This window comes from Hesperophylax consimilis, chromosome 19 (assembly GCF_061612785.1).
Source record: "Hesperophylax consimilis isolate HC1 chromosome 19, BYU_Hcon_1.0, whole genome shotgun sequence".
In the NCBI taxonomy this organism is placed as follows: domain Eukaryota; kingdom Metazoa; phylum Arthropoda; class Insecta; order Trichoptera; family Limnephilidae; genus Hesperophylax; species Hesperophylax consimilis.
The window spans coordinates 1,228,688-1,255,873 of record NC_142854.1 but is presented as its reverse complement, the minus strand read 5'-3'; the positions used below and the strand labels follow the sequence as shown (position 1 = coordinate 1,255,873).

The window sequence follows — 27,186 nt, the reverse complement described above, 5'->3', positions numbered from 1 at the left end:
TAAATGTCTGCGGGATCTCGGTATTTCGGGATCCCGGTATACCGGGATTGCATTCCCTAGTTGCAGTATAAGCGTTATATATCAGACAAGTACAATTGAAACAGCCACATCGAAAGAATATCCATATTTAGCATACATAGGTAGTTACAATTTCCTATATATTTTTACGTGAATTCTAATTAGCTATACAAGGTCCTCAGTAGGGCCTCAGTATATCTGTGTCCAATAGCCATTTTCTTAGTTAAGAGTTCTTTCTCCGTACTTATTGGTACATTTCGGAACCACTAATCCATCATTTAATAAATAAATCACTTCTGATTTAGCAAGTGTTTCAAGTTCAATTGTATTATCAAAATACATCTGGGAAAATTCCATGTTATCTGTCCTTTCACTGCGTACCTCACAGATGCAATATTTATCTTAATTCATAACAACTTATCATTTTCATTGTCTTAAAAATGCCAATCAATTTCGGAGAAATGACCGCATATTTCTTCGAAATTTACATTTCACTGACTTGTAGCCTGTTATGCATTAATTAATCACTTGACGTGGTTTATTTATGTATTATATCTTACTGTGATTGTGCAACGAACATATATACATAATAATATCGATAAGCAATTAAACTTTGTATTTTACGCAACGTTATTAGTTGCACGTACGTATGTACAAATTTACAATACATATTCTCACTTATCAGGTAAACACCCGCTACCGTTATTATTTTCATTCTTATTTATAATATAAGTTTTAGTAATAAATTTGTTAATTTTTAACATACTGTTATACTGAATATGAAATCTATAATTAATAATTGGTTTCAAAAGTAAATTGCACACGTATAAAACAATTTTATTATAAACTATTGATTTCTCTAAATTAAAATAAATAATTACTCTACTTGTTGAAGGAATGGAAATATACATTACAAATAGATTTTTTTTTGAATTTGTGTGAAGTAAAAAAATGAATCTTAAAGTAAATAAAATTATTTTAATGACATACGAGGCATTTTTAAATTAGTTGTTCAATTCAAAAAGTTAATTCATCTTAACACTTATTAGCTTAACGTGCGAAAAGGGGTTTTTTCTAAAATATTTTAATTAACGCCATCTATGAACGTTAAGTTTATAACTCTTGTTTCGTTTACGCTTAATTACAATTACTTTATCTGACTAGGGGACTATGGTGTTCCCAATTGTGGGGGATGTTAAGGGACTGAAGGGAGGTGAGACGGATGAAGAGGGGATGGTTGAGAAGTAGCTGACTGTTTGTATTTGGTCCCTCAATACAGCTAAAGCCATTTCAAGTGATGTCACTATTCTGAAAAGTTCTGTATCACCATATACATGTAATAATATTTGGTTGATTTTTATAGCTCCGTTTTCGTGAAAATTCACCTCAAGACATTGTACAAATATATATATAACTAGCTTACAACTAAGATTCATAATGGTAACTAGTGACTTACATCTAAAACTTTTATCTAGTGACTTAAGACTAAGGCTTATAACTACTGATTTAAAACTAGTTATTAACTGACATACATATTTACAACCGTGGCTTAAAGTTAGACTTACAACTAACATACTTGCATTTTCACCCGTTTTGTCAGTGATAAGTCAATATTATATAATAATAATAAAAAACAACAACAACAACACTGCAGGTAAAAGTACAAACAGGTAACATAGAACTTCTATGGTAGAAGTAAGGTATTGCTGTGAGTCGAATCAGTTTGAGGATTTTGTAGGTATATATTTGAACTAGTTTCTTTTTTGGTGAGATTGCGATTATAAATATATTTTGTACCGATATGTAATTTATACAAAACCACTGTACCCACTTATTACTATACTAAATATTTAGAATGTTAAAAAATATATATAACATTCTATATATTTTACCGGACCAAATTAATCCAATTCGATTTTATTTGTTTTCCATGACATTTTAAAGGATTTTTTGTATTTTTCATTGACCTCTTTAAGCTAGATTTTTACTGTTGGTTTGTACTCATTAAACTTTTTAATTCATTATATATCGGTGGAAAGGATGTTGTGGAGTTTTGTTGCAAAATAAATTTAGTTTCTTTGTCCGAATGCGGTTTTATAACTTGGATTTTTTTATATCATTTTAATTCGATCTAGTGTGATGGATACGCGGTTTACTAGAGGATTTCATATTTTGGAATAATTTAAATAATATATTTTTGACATATATTTATTGAAAATTATGGGTACTTTCAGTATGGTCTTTATGATTCACTTTGAATTGTATTCAAGTTATGTTTGTACTTTGTATTCGATTCGAGAATGAATTAATAGGTTTTTTAATTTACTATGCGTATGGGGTTTTCCGTAATAAATTACCGTTAGGCTGGGTTTACAGAAAAGTATAGATATCTTAAAATAATTAAATTAATCGCAAATCTTTACCGCATTAAGATGATTCATCGCTCAACAACTAAACGGATATATTTCCAGTGATGTATTTGAATTACATTATTACAAAATATTTGTTTGTAGTATTTTTAGTAGGTCTATTATCGTGGTTTTCCTTTTGGTGTTTGTAATCCTATACCTGCATATTTAAATTTGGGGAAGGGGAACGAAAATCTTGAATAAGTCTGACACGAAGTACCTATCTATCCAGAGCTGGTTACAAAGAATGTTGGTTCTCAACAAGACCATAGTAACGTCCTTTATCATTTTAACACAGTTACGTAGCCGGGAGCCATGCCAAACACATGATCAAAATTTACCGCATGTAAACAGATCGTTTTTACGCCGTGAAATGATTGCTGACTTTCGTCTTTTCCCCCTCAAAGTGCATGTTTTCCAGACCAAGGTCGACAAAATGAAAACATCATTTTTCAATTTATTTTATCTACCTTATGACAAATTAGTGTGAGAAATATGGGTTACCACTTTACACCTAAGAAGTCTAAAGTTATCGGGACAGAATATTTTTTTTAATATTGACATATTTAGTGAAGCTTATTATTGTAAAAAAATATTCATTGTTTTAATTAATTAATTACTCTGATAAGAATGTTTCAATTAGAATCATTATTGATGAAAGCGATCGCGCCGGCTCTGATTTTTACAAGCTTTATCCTGATTTTAATTGGAAACTTTAGATTCATCTTGTGTGTGGTTATTTTATACAATTGGTTCACGCGTTTAACTTTGTGTTATTCATTTAGATCTAGATGCATTACTTCTCGGACTTCATAAGGGATACGATTGTACCACCTCACTCAGGAGCATTCCTGTTCCGATACGAATGGTACACCAGGGGGTACGGATTTGTTAGGATTTATAACACGTGCTCTAAGAATGGAAGGAGGTTAGAGTTTAATCGACCGGTTTACTGGCAACCTAATATTGGAATTTAGGATGGGCAGGAATAAAGGAATTGATTGTATCTTTCTTACTCTTGCCTATTCTCTTCTTCAAATCCTCCCTCATGTCGTTTTTATCAGTCTTATCAGTTAAAACATCAGTCTGCTTTCTAAAACTACAAAACTTCCAAACGAGTAGCTCCATCGTCCTTAAATTTACAATTAAAATTTACAATTAAAATTTTTAATTATATTTAAATTTGTTACTGCTAAAAAATTATCGTATTTATGAACGTACCTATAAAAAAACTTATTTCTAGGTCCCTAATTTAAATTCGCCCAAGTCAATCAATTTCTACTCTGCTTTATGTTGACGTCCGTCGGTCGCGTTTGCATTGGGCATACGGAGTTCACTAACTATTTGTGTCAACGTTATACGCTTTTAATGTATTATACAACTAGTACTTAGAGGTCAGGAACTGATCAACAAACTCATATGTGTAGACGGTCAAAATAATTATTAACGATATTTGCATTAGCGGCAAATTCGAGCATCGAATGCATATTTTCAATAGATGTCAATTTTTCTTAACGAAAATGGCAAATATATATAGTTCTAACTGTAACACAAGACAACGTAGTTGACTTTGACAGTTTAACAGTGAACACACCAGTGATAACGCATTGCTGTGTATTACTGCCTATTTATTACTATACAGTCTATACACAAATTACATGTTTTGGCTAGTGGCTAATGCATACATTTTTCATAAGAAAGAGGAAAGAAAAAGATTGGAAAGAGTTTTTTTTTTGAGAAAATGAGATGTGCTTATTTTTTAAATTTTCTAAAGGTTTGTGGTAATTGCTGGCTGAAGAAAACGGAAAATAGAAAATGACGGACGAAAAAACATTTTTTTCACTAGTAGTTCTGTAAACAGAAGACATCGCGTAATGTTGATTATTCCGATCTCACAACCTGTGTGTCACGCGTCACTGTGAGTGCGCTCTGACGGGATAAAAAGGTACTAAAAAACACGGCTATCATCTTGACAGGATTGACCGGACCCGGAACACACAAAAAAATTCACATACAGGACGAAATGCAAAGTGATGGAGTTGAAACAGGACTTATTTCGTTTGAGTTTAAACACATAAGTTGATAACCATTTGTCACGTTCATTAGACTGCAAACATTAAAAAATCTGCAACCTATTACCCTTTTTTTTATCCAAAAAATTCTAATAATGAATCTGCTTCAAGATTTCAAAATTAGTAAAACCACTACTTAAGGTATCTCCAAAAAATACCTTTTTCAAGTGTGAAATCTATCAGACCGTTTGCAGTCAATTATTGTTAACAAAGCAAATAAATTTGGCATTAAAAAGATGTGAGGAAGAATGTGCTAAATGTATTCAGACCGATATGCTCACACAACGAATGCAAAACTCAAGTAAATTGATTTATTTTTACACTTTGCTCGAAATTTAACTTGGAACCATTAGAAAAAGAGAATTTACTTGGAACATAACCAATCGATTCTATACCAATTCTTTAATGGAGATTTTGTTGTCTCTGTTCTGTAAGATGCATAATTTATTCATAAATATTGTCGGTTATTTTTTTTATTTAAAAACTGTAAAAATTCCATTTCATACGAATCTAGAACACAGTAAAGTTCATAATCGCATTATAAAGTTTATTGTTGCTTAATTTTCTTTTCAATTCATATAAAAATAATTAACACGAAATTCACAATCTTTAAAAATCTTTGATATACGTGCAAGCAATGGCGTTCAATGAGCAATACATTATAATTATTTAGAAGTATCCATGTCAAACTTGAAAATACGAAGCGTGGTGTTTCCACTTTGTAACACTGCTTAACATACATCGCTGATATAACGATTTTTAAGGTTCTGTCTTAGTTTGTGCCGTAAAGTACACAAAATGTACCGTGTACCAAAAGGTACAAAATACCCAAGGGGTAATTTAGAAATTTGATAAAACTTTACATTTCTAGATCTTTAGATCAATTAACCAATAGTTTAAAAGACTAAAAAAATATAAAAAAATCATTTATTATAAAAAACGCCGCACTCAACAATATATCTTTCATTACAAAATAATAATTATTTATAGTTAATTTTGTGAGTAAGTTAAATCTATATCACGATCTCCCTGTACCACAGTGATATATAGTGAACGATAGCCCGATTCAGTCGAGCTGTGAAGTTCCTAGCCGAAAGAGGTCGCCCCATCTGCCGTCATCTGCCACTGGCGTTGCTCGCTTTCAAACCTAATTAATAAATAAATCATAATTGGTGACTTATCAGTGACCGGTCAGTGTAATTAGCGCATTAATTAGTTTACTTAATACTGGTGCTAAGGAGTAAAATCAATCAAGGTACGTCATGTTTTCAGAATCTTTAAATTCTCATTTTGAAGTTACTTTTTTTAAAGTTTTTTGGGCAATCCAATTGAACTTATTTTTATTATGTAGATTACATTCCATCAAAAAGAGAATAAAACTATTTTTATTATTTGATGAATTCAATTATTTAATTCATTGTTTGTTTGTTTAAAATTTCCACGTGTTTCACATATATGTAAATAGAATGACAAAATGAAAATATAATTCACGTGGTTTTCCGATCACGTGAGTCCATTTTTCCTGTTTTTTTTAAGGTTTGGAAAATGGAAGTTTGTTCTAATTGGACATTAATTTTCAAGCAATCTAAAATTGATGTTTAAGTAACAACTAATATTAGTATTATAATAATATATTTTTATTTGTCCGTTTCGTGTTTACGATGATTTATTAAAATATGCGAATATCCGAAGTAAATGGAGCGTGAGAATACAGTTCAGTTCCTTGTTTTGCGATTGCGATTCCTTCGCTTGCTTAGTTCCTGTGTCGGCTTTTGTGCAGAAGTCAGAAGACGCAAAACGAGACATCATAGTGGTAGGGGTGTGGAGACGGTAGTAACCAATATAAATTCAAGCAACTACTGCGCTATTATACCAGGGTGTTTCTGAGAATGTCACGCCGTGCGTGTTCGTGCGTGTCAATTATTGCCTGATGCTTTGATATGTTAAAAAACATAGATTTCGCACGTATATAATCTTATCGGCCATAAGATCTGTTAATCATTACAAAATTGTCAAAACTAATCTAAATTTATAATTTGGTTTAAATAAGATGTTTATTTATATTTAAGGAATTTATTTGATAAAGTGTTTATCTGTTTTTAACAAATAACACTGTGATTGTTTTATTTGAATCCACTCCGCGCAGAAGATATGAACCCATATTGAAGGTTGTAGGGTGGTTGTAGGGGGTGGAGGTTGTAGGGTGGTTATAGGGGGTAGGGAATATAAGAATGCGGATAAACACGCGTGCCGAACTGCCGAGCTGAACCACGACTTATGGGAAAGGACCGAAGCAACCGTAAATGGCGCGAACTGCCGCTTTGAACTGTTGCTTCGTCCTTTTCCCGTAAATCTTTGTTTAGCTCGTGCGTTTTTTTCTCATTTCTATACGCAGCATTACAGCTTACCAATCTATCCTCAGCCGAGCTGTGAACAATTTTTAAAAAACGACTAATTCTCTTGTTACACATATCATTTGTCTAGCGTATATCTCCCAACGGCATGCATTCCAGCAACAAATTGTCATTCTTCCAGCATCTTCCATTGAACTACCGGTAGAACAAGCACAGCGTTTCCGCCTGTCTATGTTAGTGTCACAGTCTAGAGTTTTTCCAGGTAATAATGGAAACAATGACGACCAACGTTGTTTATAAAGCAATTCACCGGTATTTTTCGTGAAAGACGGGAAATAATACACACACACGAGGACTAACTATTAAAATTAACATAATAATTATAATTGATTTCAACACCAGTTTTGGGCTGAATTTTCATTCCGATAACAATTCGTATATTACATACTTTCTTATGGCCACTTCTCTTGACATATAATATACTATTTATCTGTAGGGTCGCTTATCACAGAATTAAAGTACACTATATTGTCTTTTATGTGCATTTTTAGTGACAGGCGTATCTATAACAGTTTTATGTTTGCCAGTTTCAAGTTTCTAGTCACGTTGTCGAAACAGGGAAAGCGATATGGAATATCACCAAAAATAGCTGAAGCCATTTCATTCGGTGTCTCATATCTTAAATAAATTAAGATCTTTCAGTAAACTGAAATCATTCACGAACAGTGTCAGCGGAAAATTTGAATACTTGAACATATTATAATTGATTTTAAGTAGGAAATTTATAATACAGTTAGATGCATAGTGATGACCTTCCAGTAGTCACTAGTTACTAGCCGGTTTCGCCCGATACTAATTAGTTTATTTTGTAATTCAGTTCAGTTCAATGCTTTCGTTGAAATATAATTTTTACATTGTCACACAAAAAAAAACAAACAATATTAGTAGGTACCATAATTAAGTTTCTGTTTGATTTGTATGAATGCTTTATATTATATACCACACTAGATATAACTTGTTCTAATGTAAATATAAAATATTTAATTGTAATGTTATTGACAGATTAGGTAGTGTTACGGCGATGCACTACGTAGTAATGAAAAATCATGTGTTTTTGGTTTGAAAATTTGGTAGCCTAGACATGTTTCAGATGCTTTAATAAATACTGCGAGTAGAAAAAAAAATTAAAATTGGCCTTTGAAATAATAGAGTATTTTTTAGATAAGTCTTTTTATAAGCCCAGAAAAAAAATGTATAAGGCCTATGAAAACTGCTTTAAAGTTCAAAATCTCCTACTTACTAACCCATTTTCGGTTATAATTTTATTGTATAATGTGGCAAATTAAGTTATTTATAAAATGATCGGAAAAAAATTAAATATTTATGCCTGAACATGCACATAATAAAATAAAAGGCACTTTTTGGCCATGTTTTTTTCTTGTATAAATCAAAACAGGCGGATGGTGTTAAGCGGGAATTTACACGACGTAGTGCATCGTCTTAAATATACTAGTGAAGAATTAATGTATGAAGTGTGTAAATAATGTATAAGTATGCAGTGTGTAAAATAGGATGAAAAGGAATATATTTTTAGACATATGGTTAAAAATACTACTATTAGATAAAATAAATAAATAAAATAATGTGAAATGAAAATGCAGGTCAGTTCTATTGGCAATGCATAAAAAGTTATTTTTCATAATGTCCTCGTTATCTTTAGACATTCTGTGATTGTCTTATTAGTTATTTATTAGTCTGTAGTTATTATCTTTTATTAGTCTAAAGCGCCAGTTTTTTGTTTACGTAATGCTACGTATACATACGCGAGCCGAACTGCCAAGCTGAACCTTAACTCATGGGAATATTCCCGTAATTCATCGATCGGCTTACCAAAACGCAAATGTATACGTACCATTAGGGCGCGTATAAACACGCAAACCAAACTGCCGAGCTGAACCACGACTTATTGGAAAGGAACGAAGCAATCGCAATGAAAAAATCACGTTAATTGAATACTTAAAGCCCGTGATTGACATGAAGTTACAACCTAAAAAATTGTTTTGGCGTAGAATTTCCAAAATATCTGCAAAATTTTTATTATTATAGTGAGACACCGAAAATATATTAATTCTTATCTATAGTTATAGTTTAAAATTGAAAAAATGGATTGAGATATGAGAATACAGAAGAAATCTTCTGTAATTAATTAAACTATTATTATTAACACTGTCTCAGGTCCGTGAAAAATCACGACATATTATAATTGAAGGATTTGTGAAGCTTAAAGTATTAATAAAAAAATATTTGCCTCAATATATCGCCCAAAAGAAAAAATTAACCTTTCGAATGTTAGTAAACCTAAAAAATTACGGTATCTATCAAATATTTAAACAAAAGATATGCAGACAGAATATCTAAATCTACTTGGTAGATTGGTATCTGGTGTCATTTTTTGTTTTTAAAATCATTATTTCCCCTATTAACAACAATTATTGCAATTGTTTTCATTTCATGTTCCCAATAAAGTCGCGAACGAACTAAAAATATTTTTTGCTGTAACAATATTGTCAATACCAATTTATTTATAAAATATATTATATCATCGTTGGCCAGTTGTTTCAAAAAACTGAAATAATGTCAGAACATTAACTGAACCTTCACATACGTGAATATGTGTATTTCAAGGTACTTGTCCCATGAATAAATTAATAAAATAAGTTTAGCGCCAACTTTATCGCCTGTCCAATTTGATTTACACTCATCAGTTCCAATTTTAAAAATTAATAGTTCATTGAACTTCTATAATTTCACGCTTTACTCAGGAATACCAAATGAAGCATTCACCGACAACTGAAATTAGTATGCTTAATATTCAGAATTGAAAATATTTCTTTCGATTTCAAAGTTTTACACCAAATACATAAAACTCCAATTTACAGTACAGTACTAAACGACTAAATCAATACACAAATTACATTTTTAAATTAGGTGCGAAATATTCATAAAAATTCATTTTCATTGGCTGAAATAAAGTGAATTTCTCAACTTAAACTGAAACTGAAATTCTCAGCCATTTTTTTATCCAATGAACCAAAAATCAAGATAAAAGCAATCTATATAATCTATAGCGATCAAGAGAATCTACACCGATGTGAAAGAAAACTGCTGTCGCCATATCACAACACCTGTAGATTCCATTGGCCCAGATAGGCCAATCAAATGCAACATTTGTTCAAGAAAGATATTGATATTTTTGAAAAATTTCTGCCAAAGTATGGTAAATAAACCTTACTTTGTACAGACGGAACGCCCAAGATATACTTCTGTCTGTTCATCTCATGTTTAATTGACTGAAGAATTAAGAACTTCTTTATTTATTTATTTAAATACAAACGGCACAACGGTGCCATTAACGTAAATAAAAAGATAAAACGTATGAGGTATAAAGTATACAGCATACAGCTTAAAGTATAATATACGGTATAAAGTGTGAAGGCTAAATATAAAGTTAAATATAAAGTGTAAAGTATAAAGTATAATATACGGTATAAAGTGTAAACGCTAAATATAAAGTTAAATATAAAGTGTAAAGTATAAAGTATAATATACGGTATAAATTGTAAAGGCTAAATATAAAGTGAAATATAAAGTATAAAGTTAAAATATACGGTATAAAGTGTAAAGGCTAAATATAAAGTTAAATATAAAGTATAAAGTATAATATACGGTATAAAGTGTGAATGCTAAATATAAAGTTAAATATAAAGTGTAAAATATAAAGTATAATATACGGTATAAAGTGTAAAAGCTAAATATAAAGTTAAATATAAAGTGTAAAGTATAAAGTATAATGTACGGTATAAAGTGTAAAGGCTAAATATAAAGTGAAATATAAAGTATAATATACGGTATAAAGTGTAAAGGCTAAATATAAAGTTAAATATAAAGTGTAAAGTATAAAGTATAATATACGGTATAAAGTGTAAAGGCTAAATATAAAGTGTAAAGCATAAAGTATAATATACGGTATAAAGTGTAAAGGCTAAATATAAAGTTAAATATAAAGTGTAAAGTATAAAGCATAATATACGGTATAAAGTGTAAAAGCTAAATATAAAGTGTAAAGTATAAAGTATAGTATACGGTATAAAGTGTAAAGGCTAAATATAAAGTTAAATATAAAGTGTAAAGTATAAAGTATAATATACGGTATAAAGTGTAAAGGTTAATTATAAAGTTAAGTGTAAAGTATAAAGGTAAAATATAATGACTAGAATAATTATTTTCCAACTATGCCGAAAATAAATGATTATCAATTATCAAGGTGACGATAGTGTAATCAATAATGTGTGCTTAATTACTTATCTATTGACAGTTAAATAATGAACTATGCATCTTTTATATGATAACAGAATTTCGTGATCAAATTCAGAGTATTTATTATCTAATTAAATCAGACTGGCGCCTTTCACAGCATATCAATACTTTCAGTATCACAAGTTGCTAAAGATGTCTTTAGCCATGTTTAGTAACCAGATCTGAATGCTCTTCCTTCAGGTTTAAAACCGTTTGGAGATGCCGTAGTCCAACTGGCTTCGGCAGTTGAGAATCTTGTGCGGTAATTACATCATTATAACTAACCATAACGCCGTTTCCAGGGGTAGGCAGAGAGAACGCACCGCTACACAGCTCGGTCTTGGCACACGATATTATGAATCATGACAAGGCCCAAATCCAGTATTTGGTTCACTTGATCCTGCCATGTCTTACTCAGGCGTAGCAGACTTCTTCTGCCATTCAAATTCGCGTCATTATATTATTATTATACTCCATTCATTATTCAAATCATCTAAGCGTCCCTAATCTTAGTCATTACGCTTACATCAGCTTTACATTCTTTTACCACACGTTCGCTTGAGGGATCTTATTTTTACAGCATTTAATCGTTTGGTGAATATTAATTTAACGTGATGCATGCTGCCTGCTCTGAAATGACATAGAAATTCGGTAAGGGATACGTACTCCTTGCGCCAAAAGGTTGGAATTGCATCGCCAAAGCGTAAAACTGTGGACAAAGTCTTAAAACGTTTACCTGTGGAAATCGAAGAACTGAATTTTACATATTAGGTGTATATTAAAACCAATTTTTAAATAATAAAACCAATGTAGGTGTATGAAATTTATAAGGAAAACTAATAAACATATAATCGTGTATTGTTTCATAGTGCTTTCACACAAACGAAGTATTGAAATCCGTAAGTCTAAACCAGAGGTTCCCAAACTTATTTGCCCCGTAGACCCCCTGCCTGCCGAATATTTAATTTTCCTAAAACTATTAACGTCCCATGTGATAATCATTTATTTTTTTAGTAAAAATATTCCCTTCCCTTGCCTGCCCAACAACCGGGTGGCGGTATAGTTGCTCTGTCTTTACATTGTGCAGACAGGGGCACCCTTGTGAGGTATTACACCAAATGAAAATGAAGCAGGATAAGCAACGGGAATTTCTTTCTGTAGATGGCCCTACAGAACTGCCCCTTAAGTTCTTTGTCAGTGCTTATTCCGGTCAGTTCTTCTTGTCACATGATATCCGATTCTTGTTGCATATCCATAGTCTAAATGTCCTCAAACTTAGTTTTGAAGTCTGTATGAAGTGCATTTAAATGTTGAACGTCATTATTACCTCGGACGTTTTTCAAAAACAAGTTGGGGAACTAGGAAAATTCGCGGCTTCCAATGTGCAATGTTTTGCTTGAATATATTAATTCTGACGAGAAAAAGAACGTAGACTCTATTTATATACCTCAATTAACAACTTTACGAAATATAAAAATACAAATACCAAATAAGTAATTTCTCAGTCTATTATATTTGTGTTAGGTCTATTGTGTCATTTACGGAACTCCTAAATGTTTACTTGAAGTAAATGGGGGTCCGCTCGTATGTACCCCCATTTGAATCTCGTGGACCCCCAATGTTTTTTCTCGCTGACATAGACCCCCAGCATGCCGATATCGACCCCTGGGGGTCCATATAAACCACTTTGGGAACCTCTGGTCTAAACTATATACGTAATACACAATACCATCAGAATTATAATACACACTCGTACAACCGTACCTCATAATATTTGATGACTTTTTTTTCATTACCGCCTTGTATATTATTTTAATTTCTTATTTCATGTCAATGAAAATACATAGATTTCGCCGTTTATACAATTTCTAACCGCTCAAAACTTACTATAGTACGCCAATAATCGTTCGACTGGATATTAATTAGCTTTTTATTGAATTTTATTAAATTGTGCAATAGAGACCTCAGTACGGGCAAAGTACCCAGCCAGGCCCACATTATCATATGATGTTTAGGGCCTCAACACGGGAAAAGTACCCAGCCATGCCCACATTATCATATGATGTTTGGGGCCTCAACACGAGAAAAGTACCCAGCCAGGCCCACATTATCATATGATGTTTGGGGCCTCAACACGGGAAAAGTACCCAGCCAGGCCCACATTATCATATAATTTTTGGGGCCTCAACACGGACAAAGTACCCATTCCGGCCCACATTATCATATAATGTTTGAAAAGACATATTATTTTTATATAAAAATTAAAAAAAAAAAATTCAATATGAAATCCGACAATACAAGGCATTAATACAAAAATATATGTATTAGAATTAAAACCAAGAGAATCATAATATTGCCAGAAGGAAGTTCAACAAAATATTTTAAAGTTCTTTCTTGTCTACATTAAATTTCTTTGGCCTTTCTGTTGCACAGCAATCGAGATTTTTAAATTGCCGACATCAAATCTGTCAAATCGGTATAGCTACCCTCCTAAATATTACAAATTTTCTTTTACATATTAAGATAAATCCTAGCAAGTAATATTTGTACAGCACCCATGTTAGAATATTCACATAAACGGCCCTATAAAAATTACCTATCCTTTTCTGTTATAAAAATTATAAAATCATGGTAGACAGGATATTATAATTTTGGTAAAAGTCAATGACTTTAATTTGAACGAACTTCTGGTGAATGGATCAGTCAGTAAATGAGAGTAGCAGATGATGTATTTCGTTAGGACTTAGTTACTTGAGGACACCCGGAGGTCGGGAAGAATACTCCAGTGGAGTCCTAGATCATAGACAAGTCCTCCTGATCAGATGCTGGTCAGTATGTCCAGGATGTGTGAATCCATTCCTTCCACTGTGGTGAAAAGCTATGGGTCGAGAGACTCCGTCTGGAGAGGTCAAAGGGTATCCCTTAACCCGCAGCTGATGGGCAGACGCATTCGCTGCCAAGACATGGACAAACCACACCCCATCGACAAGTCGTTCAAGTCATCGACATGAACGATCGATAAAGAGCAATATAAACCCGTAATCTATGGTCAGATAGCGATATTTGCTAGCACGGTCTGAATATGATCCCGACAGCCGGTAGACAAAATCCGCAACTTTGTGGCCTCCAAGGTATCGCATAAGCTGCCAATAGGAACACAAGTTTAAGTGTGACCTCTAAGGTATAAGCTGACAATATGCACAACTTTTTCCATAAAGTCGTGCAAAGTAACTGGTTTACTATTACTATTATTATTTTTTAATTTAACGTAAATCAAATTTAATAGTATAATTATTAAGTTCTGCAAGTATTTTGGTTACTGTTATTGGTATAGCTGTTTCGGCTTTCAAGGCCATTTTCGTTTGGACGACTTATTTATATAATTCTATGTTACCTGATCCCAATTTAAATTTTATGATGTCTAAAATGATTTATTACCGATTAAACCGATTTACTGATTGTGACAATAGATTTCTTATTCTGTGGGGTAATTTGAGGTCAGTTTTCCCCTAAAATTATGTAATCTCAATTATTTAATAATGACGTGATTGCTATTGACTTATTTAAATTTGTTACATTGTTTTGGTTTTGAGAACATACTTAGAAGTGGGGAGTAAGCAATTTTCCTTACTTTATTAATTAATGTATTATTAGGGTCATTGGTTCGTTTATTGGTTTGCTAATTATTCAAGTAAATTTTTAAGCTCGTTGTTGTCAAGAGGAATGTGATTATTCACTACTAAGAGAAAAATAAAAAAGATAGGAAGATTTGAGTCGGGCCATGTCAAGAATCAGAATAATAGAAGAATATGTATGAGACGATGTATGAATGTGAATGAGGCAAGGATTATGTGCCAAGACCGACTTGCTTGGCGGTCCGTCCTCTCTGCCTACCCCTTCGGAAACGGCGTGATGGTGAGTTAGTTAGTTTCTTTCATAATGTATATTATTTTATGTACTGGTTTTAATACTCGGCTTCGGGAATGATTTTATTCGTGTTTATTTATATTGTTTTCAGAATCCATTAATTGAAAGACGCTTAAAAAATATTGATGCTTGAACGGAAATAATATTTTAATAAATTAAAAAAAAAATTGTAGAAAAACCATGGCGTTTTATGTTTATTTTGACAATTAAATCGATAATTAGTTAAATAATAATTATACTATAGAACTCAACAACTCTGTATCGGCACACACTCCTTGGTTCATTCACATTCGGACATTGTTTCATACATACTCTTCTCGTATTGACACTTGATATGGCCCGACTCAGGTATTTAATCTTCTGATGTAACAAATATTCAATAATTACATCAAAAGTCATAATCTTTTAATTGTCATTGTCCAAGCATTAAGCCTCCAACATATTGTATTAATACAAGTAGTTACATCATAATTAATAAATTATTTAGATGTACATCTGTGTGACGATTGGTATAATTTAAGTAGCCACTTAATTATTTATCAAGATCACTTGATAAATAATTAGGTTCGATTAATAATTAGACGATTATTTGTCCATTATTCTACACATTTACAATTAAATTATGTACCGAGTGTTGTGAAAAATAACGAAACTGAATCACTTCTGTTTAATCCCAAGGCAAAGCAAATATCCAGTACCGACTGCGGATGTAAGCTTTTTGTTTATTTTTTAATAATGATATGTACCTACAGGCCAATAAAGAATTCTAATAATGATATGTACCTACATGCCAATAAAGATTTCTAATAATGATATGTACCTACATGCCAATTAAGATTTCTAATAATGATATGTACCTACATGCCAATAAAGATTTCTAATAATTATATGTATCTATAGCCCAATAACGAATTCTAACAATGATTTGTACCTACAGGGCAATAAAGAATTCTAATAATGATATGTACCTACAGGCCAATAAAGAATTCTAACAACGATATGTACCCACAGGCTAATAAAGAATTCTAACACTGATATGTACCTACAGGCCAATAAAGAATTCTATTAATGATATGTAGGTACAGGCCAATAAAGAATTCTAACAACGATATGTTCCCACAGGTTAATAAAGAATTCTAACACTGATATGTACCTACAGGCCAATAATGAATAATAATCATGAATTGGATTTTTTGTGATTTTGGAGGCAACTTTGGCATTTATTTGTGAGTTAATGATAATTATTGAAAAGAATTATTTGGCCCTGAGGTCACAAATGGCTTTAGCTGCTTCATATAATATAATATCTTGGAGGATTTCCTCCATGGTCGATATGATATACACGGAATGTAGTGAAGTGTATCGAGGTGAATAAAAATGAAGTACGAGTATCTATATAATACGCATTGTTAAAATGGCTATTCACATTTTTTGCTATTTGATACTGGCTGAAGTCTCCGGCGTTAAGCGGGCTATACGCATTTCAAAATATAAGACAGTGACCTTCCTCAAGTTTTGAAGGTCAAGTGTGCAAAATTTAATCTATCTCGGAATAAATCTACAAATAGATTTGTATAAATATCGAGCAAACTCCGCCGACCCGATGTTCGCCCGGTTGTCGCCCGGTGTTTACCCCGTCTTCACCCGACGTTCGCCCGGTGTCCGCCCGGTGTCCGCCCGGTGTTGGCCCGGTGTTCGCCCGGTGTTTGCCCGGTGTTCGCCCGGTGTTCGCCCTCCCACCACAGACATTCATCACTATTTAAATAGATAGATAAGATCAAACGTGTCTTTCTAGTCAAACTTACAAATGATCTAATTAAATTGACACACTATTAAATTCATTCAAGTTTCCATTGAATCATGCGGTTTTTATGGTATTACAATACTCGTCTTGTAAAAACAGGAAGATATCGTTATGATTGTGGTAATGAAAGTGACGTGATTAAAATGTGTGATGTTTGTTAATTATTGACAAAATGTTATAACTTTTTTTTTAAACAATATAATTTTCCGGCTTACGAATAACACGATAATTCTTGAAAAACTACTTCTACCCTAGTCATTTTATAAGCGAGAATTGTTGCTCAACAATTAGTTAAATGGATTTATTAAACATTGTACATAGGTAATATGAGTGTCAGTGAGCTGCTAAATGTCAAATGGAATCTTCTTCCAACCAACCAACCCAGATAATAACAATAAATTAATTTTATTAACTTTTTTATCTTGTGTAAATTTTATTGTAAAATTGTTTACTGTAACAATATTAATAATATTCAAACAATATGTATTTACAAAAACACACGAAAAAGAAGAAAAAAAATTTTAGGGCGAGACTGAGAATTCCAAATAAGAATTTATTTTTGGAAAACTGACAGTTAAAATATTTTTAATTATTCCACCAATAAAAGGTTTTCACATATCTTAATTTTATAAATGGAAAAGGGAAGAGTTTTTTTTAACTTAATTCAATATAAATATGTATTTTTTTTAATATTAATATCTCAAATTATCACATGTTACTGTGAAAAAAAACGATACAACTATAAGTTATGTTAATTGAGATTATGTTTGCCTGTGATGGGATAGTGAGAGGGAGGGGAAGGGGATGGATCTAGTCTGCGTAGATAATATGTATTGTTTGAATCTTATTTATTGAATTTAGGTTAGAAAATGAGTTAAATATGTCGAATTCACTGTATGAAATGTTAATCGTGTAAGGAGCGCGGAGAATGGATATGCTTTGTTTGAGTTAGTGTTGCATTGAGGGATGTTTACTGTGTGGTTTTGTCTGATGGGCATTCTATATTTATTTTATTTATATATAAATTTTCTGGAAATCGACAGTTATTTATTTATTATTATTCTACATTTATTTCAGTTTGTACATAAGTATTATATAGCCTAAATAAAACCAATTATGGATTTCCTCCTTGTGACTTTACCTCTACTGAGACAGCATAATAAGGAATAAGTAAATTAAATTTGTAAAAAAAGAATATGAATTCAAAAATTTATACAAAACAAAAGATTATATATATAAAAAGAAAAATTACAAAACAAAACATTTATAGTAAATCAAATCATAATACAAATATAAACAATAGCAACATAACAGTATTCACAAACCATCATAGAAATATTATTTTATGGACCTCTTGTATTTGGTAAGTTCGCAATTGAAAATATCTGCCTTGGATGATACGCTATTGTAATTATTGCATATTCTGTTCAGGCAAGAATTCTGCTTAGAGTTCGTTTTGCATCGATCCACCCTGAACAGGACAGAAGAGCGTGTTGAACGCGCAGGTACTTTGAATTGAATCACGAATAGCATTCTTATGTACACTCAGTGAATCAATTCCAAAGTATGAAGCTGCCTCTGCATAATTATTAAATCTTACAAATGACTTATCTTAATTGAATTATTTAAGTAATTCATTAATTTAAGCCTTATATCACGCAGGTGGCTATTTTTTGTAAAAACAGTACGTTCACGGAATTGACGAATCCTGAAAAACGCGGCTGACTCTCATTCTCAGATTAGAGCTCAGATTAGGACGACAGCCCCGAAAATCAAGGTGTCGTAGAAAACGATATTTATGCGTATGGAATATCCTGTCCTTACATCCTTCCTTTATCCTAAATGACATATTTACTGAAAAACATTTTCACTTGGAGTTGTGAAATCTATGTTATGCACGAGAATGATATATTTTAAAAACAATAGAAGTTGTCGGATTGTACTAACCTCCCCACATCCTGGAATAAAAGTATTATTGAAGTGAAACTTCTTTAGGCGCGTAATGGATTTTCGGGGACGGAGTAAAACCGAGTCAGAATCGACACGAAAATGCGGGTACCCCCACCACCGCTCACCGTTCACTGTCCCTCTCTCACCATATGCGCTTGTTGAGGTGGGGGAGCCGCTCACGAACGTTCTCTCTCTTCTCTTCTTTCCTCTCTCTCAGACACCAGCGAACTGCGCCACGCCAAGCATCAGCTGCTTGGTTAGTATACTGCGTCGTGAGTGTAATACGAGTGAAATACGTAATTGATTGTGGTTCATACGGTTAATTTGAAAATAGAGAGAGAGGAATAAATTAAATTTGAAAATAGAGAGAGAGGAATACTAGAAGTTTCACTTCTGTCTTGCGTAGGCTTGACACACCCACTTTTTTATATATAGACAGAAGATTGTAATTTATGAAAACGGTCAACTTTATAGCGCCATTTTGTGATAAGCGGCGCTTCATATTTTGTTAAAGCTGGTAGCCTTTTCTAAAAAGAAATATTTTAATTTTCTCTTTTAAATCAAGGCAGATGAATATCTCAAATCTTAAATAATACTCATGTTCCTTTTATCAGTTATTCCACGCTGGTACACAGTATACAGACACGGAGATGATACTTGATTGTAGGGTCATTTTCCGACATTTATTCGATGACTTGCTTCTAGAACCGCCAATGTCAGTTTTCCAATATAATTTTTTTTCGATTTCGCCACAAAATTGAGTTTTCTTCCGAGTTCTAAAAGAAACTTTTAATTTTGAGAAAGACTTTTTCTTTTTCTGGGGCCAATATTAGACTAAGAAAATCGCTTTTCTTAAAATTAAAACATCTAAACAGACCAAATTCTAACAGGCCTAGAGAAATTTGAAAAACCGACTTTGCTCCTTTTAGAAGAAAACCACATACTTATTACTATCTATCAAAACAAGCAATTCAAATACCAATAAACATATGAAAGTTTATTGCTTTATTGGAAATCACCAAGATTATTCATAAAAAATATTTATTTGACGATTGTGACTATCAAAATTTCTTATGGGTACTATAAAAATAATAAAAAAAAAATATTACAGAAATAAAAGCGGCTTCATTAGAAAAATGTATACATGTTATTTATTTTTGAATTGCCGATTGTTGCGATATCTTACCTTTTAAAATGTTGCAATTATTATCGCATTCTCAGATTGATGACATACGAATAATAAAATACGTATTTCAGAGCCTATGCTTCATTTGTAGACGAAATGACTATTTGTCATAGTGTTTTTAGGAAGAAAATAATTCATTTCAATCAATGGCAACTGAAAAAAAATCGTCTGTAGCGTAGACATCCAAATTGACGGATGAGCCAATTAGGGAAAGGGAAATAAATCAACTTGCGCGAAGGTGGCGTGACAGTTCCACTTTCGGTGACTTTTCAATAATTGAATCTGACAGTATACAGACAATTCGCATTGTAATTCTTACTAGTCCTTTTTTACAATGGCGCCCAAATTGCTGACTGTGTAAAACCTAACTACGTATCCCAAAATGATTAAACAAAAGTTCGGACTGTTTCCAAAATAATTTTTAGAAAATTTTACAAATGTGTTATAATTTACGCACCTCGAACGAACATTCAGATCATAGAAAAGTCCCACTATGGACAGCGCCCCAAACCTTTGCCTTATTTTACTTTTCAAACTTTATTAATTGATGTTTTAGATTTTTTAAAAGCATTCTCGATCCTTCTTGGTGCCAAAAATATGATCACATGGTTAGCCTTCAGCTTTTCGAAATGATACCCAGATTTAATGATAGGCAAGTCTGTTAATTTGAATGTCTATGATGGTCTAAACGGAATCTGTGAAGTTTATTCAAATATCCGTAAAAGTTACATTCAATTTGAACGATAATGATTAGTAAACAGAGATCCGCGAAGTAAAATTTTAATTTAATTATACAATTACACAAATTTTCAGTATGTTTGATAACGGATTTTATCTCATCCGGGGTAACTAATCCCATCTCAAACTTTAAACAGATGTTTTTTCTCAAGCATATTTTTATCGTATGTTGATGCAGTCACGTCTGTTTTGAAGAACATTTTGTATGTCACGTAGATTGATACGTTGTTTGTAATCTTACACGTAGAATTTGAACGACAATGGAATTAAGATTTATAAAAGTGTGTGTGAACTATGATTGTTCGTCTAGAAGTTACTATTTTTTATTATCTTTCAGATTAATTAACTTTGAAAAACTCTAATAATCTTAAATGATTCACGTTGAAGAGGTTCTTGTGTTATCGGAACCAATTGGGTTAGTGTGTTTTGATATTTTTTTAAATTTCAACATTATATTGTAAATATGAAGGTTGTATAACTTGAGTTGTACAACCTTCGTCTTGATGGTTTTAGTTGAGATAGTACAGGTTTATTTAAACATGACGTGGCAACTTGCTGTACTGTAACAAGGTTTCGCAACTGGTCGATTTTTTAAATCAATTCCAATATTTTTGGTTTTGAATTTTTAAAATAATAATTATTATTTTTTTATTTTTTTATTTTACCACCACACAGGAGGCCCTATGTCATCTTTGAAGATATTGTGTGGAGGGTGTATTTAAGGAAAGAAAGAAGAGGAAATTCTGGGAAGGGATCTAGGTTTCAGTGTGTCCAGAAGTGATGGCTGAACCCATCCATCCATCCGCTGCAGTGCAATACTATGGCTCGAGAGGGAACAGCTGCATACGTCAAAGGTCCTCCCGCCATGCAGTTGTTGGGCGCCGCCAATATCTCAACACACTTCACCCGATGAACCCGCGCATCCCTTCTAAGTCACCAAACGTGGCGAACTACTTGGGTGACCTATAGGTATATCCCGGTCTTGGGACACATTGGTTTTGCCATATGGCAGCCTCCGTGATCGAGGAGTAAGGCTCTCGACTAGTGATCCGGAAGTCGCGTGTCAAATCCCGGCAACTTTATTTTATTAATTTATGCTATTTCATATTTTATTTATTTCAAATAATACGTATCGTTCTGATGTAAGACTACCATTCAGAATTGAAACGTTGCTTGAAATGGCTTTAACCGTATTTGGTGACCAGATTCGAATAGCCAAGTTATTCACTATATTCAGCCTCTCAAAATACTCTAATTAGGGATGCCATATCTCAGTTGCTTCAGATGGTTTGGAACAGTGGACAGTTGGGACTCTTGTGCGGCATTCACATAAAAAATGAATTTCAGATTTAGAAAAACGTTAGTAGATTCTTGTTAGAAGCGGATTTAGAAAGATAATATATAACAAGCAAGCAACATGACATTACCTAGCTTAGTAACATGGTCTGAACGTATAAACGATATGCGTTAATAACCCGATGCACCATTGGCAGATAACAGATAGCAGATAAGGTTAACATAATATGTATTGCTTTGGAACAAGTCATAAACATAACTCACATGATTGTTTCCACCACAAATCTTCCTATGGCTTCGAAATGTCCTTGTACACCACACACTAATAAACAACAAACTAATCGAACGGGTGTCTAAAAACTAAACACATTGGAGCATTTCCATTATGATTAAAAAACTGTCTGAAACTTCTTAAAATATTTAATCAATCATAAAAAGCTACGTATTCGAGGGTGACCGGATAAATTATCACATCTTTAAAAAGTTATATAAAGTCATGGAAAGTGATGAAACAAAAACTTTATTAACTGGGTTAAGTAGGTTAGGTTAGGTTTAAATTTTGTTTTCATCGTTTTTAATGAATTTATATCCCTTTTTAAGCTGTTTTGAATTGTCGATGTGTTGATTTATCATGGAACCGTATACGAGCAAGTTTAAGAATTAAGAACAACTCCAAATGAAACATGATACAGACAAAGAGACAGAAAAATAAATAGGTCGCAATGTATACACATGGGAATTTGTATCCGGAATTTAATACTTCTCACTATAGTCTGACATGTTGTTATGTTTTCTCCGTTTTTCCGTTTAGAATGAAAAAACAGGACAACAAAGCAAGCATTGACATTATTTAAAGAAGAAAATAGAAGATTTGTGGAGGAAAAAAGGATAATATACCTACGGCTATGGGTCCATTAGTGCAGTTAGATTCAGTAAAGGGTCGTCGAGGAATGATTGAAATCTGCATCTGTTTTCACACCAACACCGGAGACTTCAGCTCAAAATTAAATTAAGATTTTAATCTTCCTGCTTAGTTTAGATTCCATTTCCTGACGATGAAATCGATTTTATTCTGCATCCTAAATGCAGTTATCAATTATTATTTATTTGCATATAGGTGCACGGGGGTTTTTACAGAATAATAGAGCCATGTACTGTCTTTGAAATAACAGTGTGAAAAATACGAATCTTACAATGGAAATATCACGGATAGTATTTTCCAAATCACACTTTCAATTTTGAAAATGATGACAGTTAAATGCAAAGCTATAGTTCTAGATTTCATTGAACCGGAGTAAAAGACAGTTTCAACAGATTTAAAAAATAATAATGATACATCTCTAATCTCGTCATATGAATTTGAACGTAATATCGAACGAATAACGATTTTCCAATTAGTACATGTTTTCCGGGGTGCGTCGATCAAGGTCCTAAATCATTGTGCTGTAACAATACCCAGAACTGCGATCGAGGGGGACAGTATCTTACTCATAGCAGTACTTTGAACGCCATGATTATTTGGATGATGCATTTAATTTGAACGATCCTAAATTTCGGTGATTACCTATATCTTTAGTGATTGTTTAAATTCATGCAATACATGATGAAATTGTGAAGTCTTTTATGGCGCTATCGCGGTGGACCGTGCCCCTTGGCACTGCATTAATTCATTTTAAATCGATTAGGTCGTGACGAACGCCACGACGAAATATTACATATTTATTATACACTGTTGTCGATGACAATGTATTCTTCCAACTTTTGGTGGCACTCACATACGCACACGCGGACTTAACGCATTAACTGAAATTGGATGGCATTATCTTTATAAATTTACAGCAGTTAATACGAAAATAAATCTCAGTCCTATCCAATTCGGATTAGGCTTAGGTGTTAGCGCAGTTAGCGATGTTCACTTATTTTGTGTCAAATGATTTTGTGAATTACTTCTCGGATAGCATCAGCAACATGTTACATAAATGCAATCACAAAGCTACTAATATTGTACTGGAAGAACTGCCTCACAGTTTATTTATACCAAGAGCTAATATAACTGATATTGAAAACATTGTTAAAAAAATGAAAAACTCTAAAAGCACAGGTATTGACAATATAAGAATGTTTGATTTAAAAAGAAATATAAAAACTCTTGGGCCAATAATTACTCATTTAATCAATACGATAATAAAGCTAGCAAAAATTCCACAAGAATTTAAATGTAGCATTACTAGACCAATATTTAAAGGTGGAAAACACATTGAACTGGGAAATTATAGGCCTATTAGTATATACTACCTGCGTTAGAAAAAATTCTCGAAAAATTTTTATCAAATAAATTAAATAATTACATTGAAAAATTCGCTATCATAGATCCAAATCAATATGGCTTTCAAAGAAAAAAAAATGAAAAATTACTGCAAGATTTTTGCAATTACATAAATTATCAATTAAATAATAAATTACATGTTATTGTGTTATTTATCGATAACTCTAAAGCTTTTGACACAATTAACTCTAAAAAACTGTTAGAAACCTTAGAAAGTGTTAAATTTATTTAAAGATTATCTTAGAAATAGAAAAATATGTACCAAAATAAATAATACTTTTAGTAAAACAAAGAATGTATCTGCAGGAGTTCCACAAGGTTCCATATTGGGACCTACACTATATATAATTTATGTAACTATAATGAAAAAAACTTTTCTCTTTTGTTAAACATTTTGTATTTGCAGATGATACGGCATTGGTCATATCACATAAAGATCTGAAAATTGCAATTGAACTCATGCAAATTGACTTTAATCAACTTTGTAAATGGTCACATGATGCAGGACTATTAATAAATGCTAAAAAAACCAAAGTTATGCACATAAGATCACCTAATGCCAGATTTCAATTTAATCCTAATATTATTTCTCATAATTTTAATTGCATCCATAAAAATATCCCGACTAATTGTAAATGTGAAGGCTTAGAATTAGTTACAGAATATGTCTATCTTGGTGTTACAGTAGATTGCTTTTTCAAATGGGACAAACATATTTAAAAAAACCTGTAAAAGACTCAGATCAATTGCTGGCAAAATGTACACATTAAATTTTTTCCTATCAATTGAAAAACTTAAAATAATTTATATGTCAATGACAGAATCTATTATAAGATATGGATTAACCATATGGGGAAATACTAGTATAACCAATCTGAAACAAGTCCAAGTTGTACAAAACGCAATAATTGTAAAATTACTAGTCGTCCCTAATATTTTTAAACAGAGACATAATACACCGTTGCTGTTTCAGAGTGCCAAAATTTTACCTGTTAAGGCTATTCTATGGCAAAAAATCATAATTCAATATATATTTACCCCGCAGCATAAAGAAAAATTAGAACATAAATACAGTACTAGATTCACGCGCAATGACGGGTTAATAGTTCCGAAATTTAATAATAAATACGGACAGAGAACGTTTGAATACAACATACCGAAGGTATTTAATTTATTACCTGACACTATAAAGCAATGTAAATCTATGAATAAGGTTAAATATATGGTGAAAAATTGGCTATCGGAAAAAACTATTTACTTTAATATGTATGAAAAATTGTATGAAAAAATTGTTGATTCTGTAGATATAAGATGTAAATTATAACTTTAAAAATGTATATGAAACTAAACTTTAAGCACCTGTTGACAAGCCAATTCAATTGGCTTAGCAGGACTTGTTTGTTGATATGTATTAACTATTTATTCAATAAAAAAAAATAAAAATAAAATTATTAGTCTGCCCCTGGAAGAAAGGTTCAATTCTCAGTCAAAACAAAATTCTTTGAAGTTTTCTACTAGCCGGCCGAATAAATGGCGCAACTACGTCGAAAATTTAAAATGGACGTATTATAGTATTAAGAACTTTGCTTTTATGTTTTTTTTTCTTTTACAATTACAAAATAAGTTCCCGGAAATAAATACATATTTTATGGATGTCAAATACCAAGGAATAAAGAAGAACATAACAATGCGATGTGGGGATGTTTCATGATCCTTAAGTCTAGCATATCGGGCCTTAAATTTCCAATATTAAACTTTGTTTCATCATCATTATGAAGTTATGGTATAACGATATACGATATCAGGAAAGTGTAAAAGAGACAAAGCGAAAAATATTGTTAATTCTAAATAAATTATTAAATAATATCACTAGTCACACGTTTCTAGACACGTCAAACATATAACACGTCCAAAGTACAAAGCTCTTATTTAGGGGACATAATAAGATACTAAATCATTAGTTTAAACCAAATGTTTATGCTAGCAATCAAATTAATAACGTATAAATAATTCTAGATACAATTGTTATCATTGTTTTACGACAGCCTTGAAAATCTATTCGATAATTGATTTACGTCGGAGACACTCCTTAAATTATTGTCTAATGACGAAGACTTGATATCTTTTTCTTAATGCGTTTTAAGTAAATATACATCTATTGGTAACAAAACAATACGTTATTATTTATTTGCTTGTGTTATCATCTAAGTGCAAATGTTTTTGTTTTACCGCTGAGAAATCTTTTGTACTTTGTTTCTTTCTAATAAAACATTTATCGTTGGTAGGTACATACAATTATAATAGTTAGTCCCAGAATTTCTCCACTGAAAAAAAATCTTTTTCGAGAGTAGGTACCCATTATTACGAAAGAATCATTTAATTAAGGTACCAGGGTATTTATGTTAATTTATTTATTTGCGTTGTAAACAGTCTTTAGACATATTTTACAGTATTAGGATTTTTTACACCACTGACCAATAAAATAACGACATATGTAAAGTATGGCAAATATCTCTTCCCTGTGGAAATAAATACATTGATCATTTATGGACAAGTCTCTTGGTGTGGTGGTGGTTGGCGTTGGTTGGTGGAGACTATCTTCCTTTCTTTTTACATTTATTCTTGCAGCTTTATACACAATATTGACATCGAAGGCTCTTCAAACAATAAATTGACATAGTTTCAAATAAGGTACCCTTAATTCTTCGTGGGAGCCTTGCATTTCTTTACTTAGCACTGGTCTGATGAGAT

The 27,186-nt window shown here is 32.1% G+C and overlaps 1 protein-coding gene across 2 annotated transcripts in view; it reads left to right on the top strand.

Moving 5' to 3' along the window:
- Positions 1 to 27,186, top strand: part of Inx7 (innexin 7) — a 61,710-nt gene that overhangs the window by 17,510 nt on the left and 17,014 nt on the right. The window contains exon 1 of one of the 2 annotated variants that reach the window (XM_089643557.1): positions 5,582 to 5,753. The exons of the other annotated variant lie outside the window; for it this stretch is intronic. The gene's annotated coding sequence lies outside the window, so the exon portion shown is untranslated. Of the gene's footprint in view, positions 1 to 5,581; positions 5,754 to 27,186 lie in introns of those variants that run through there. 2 annotated transcript variants of the gene reach the window in all.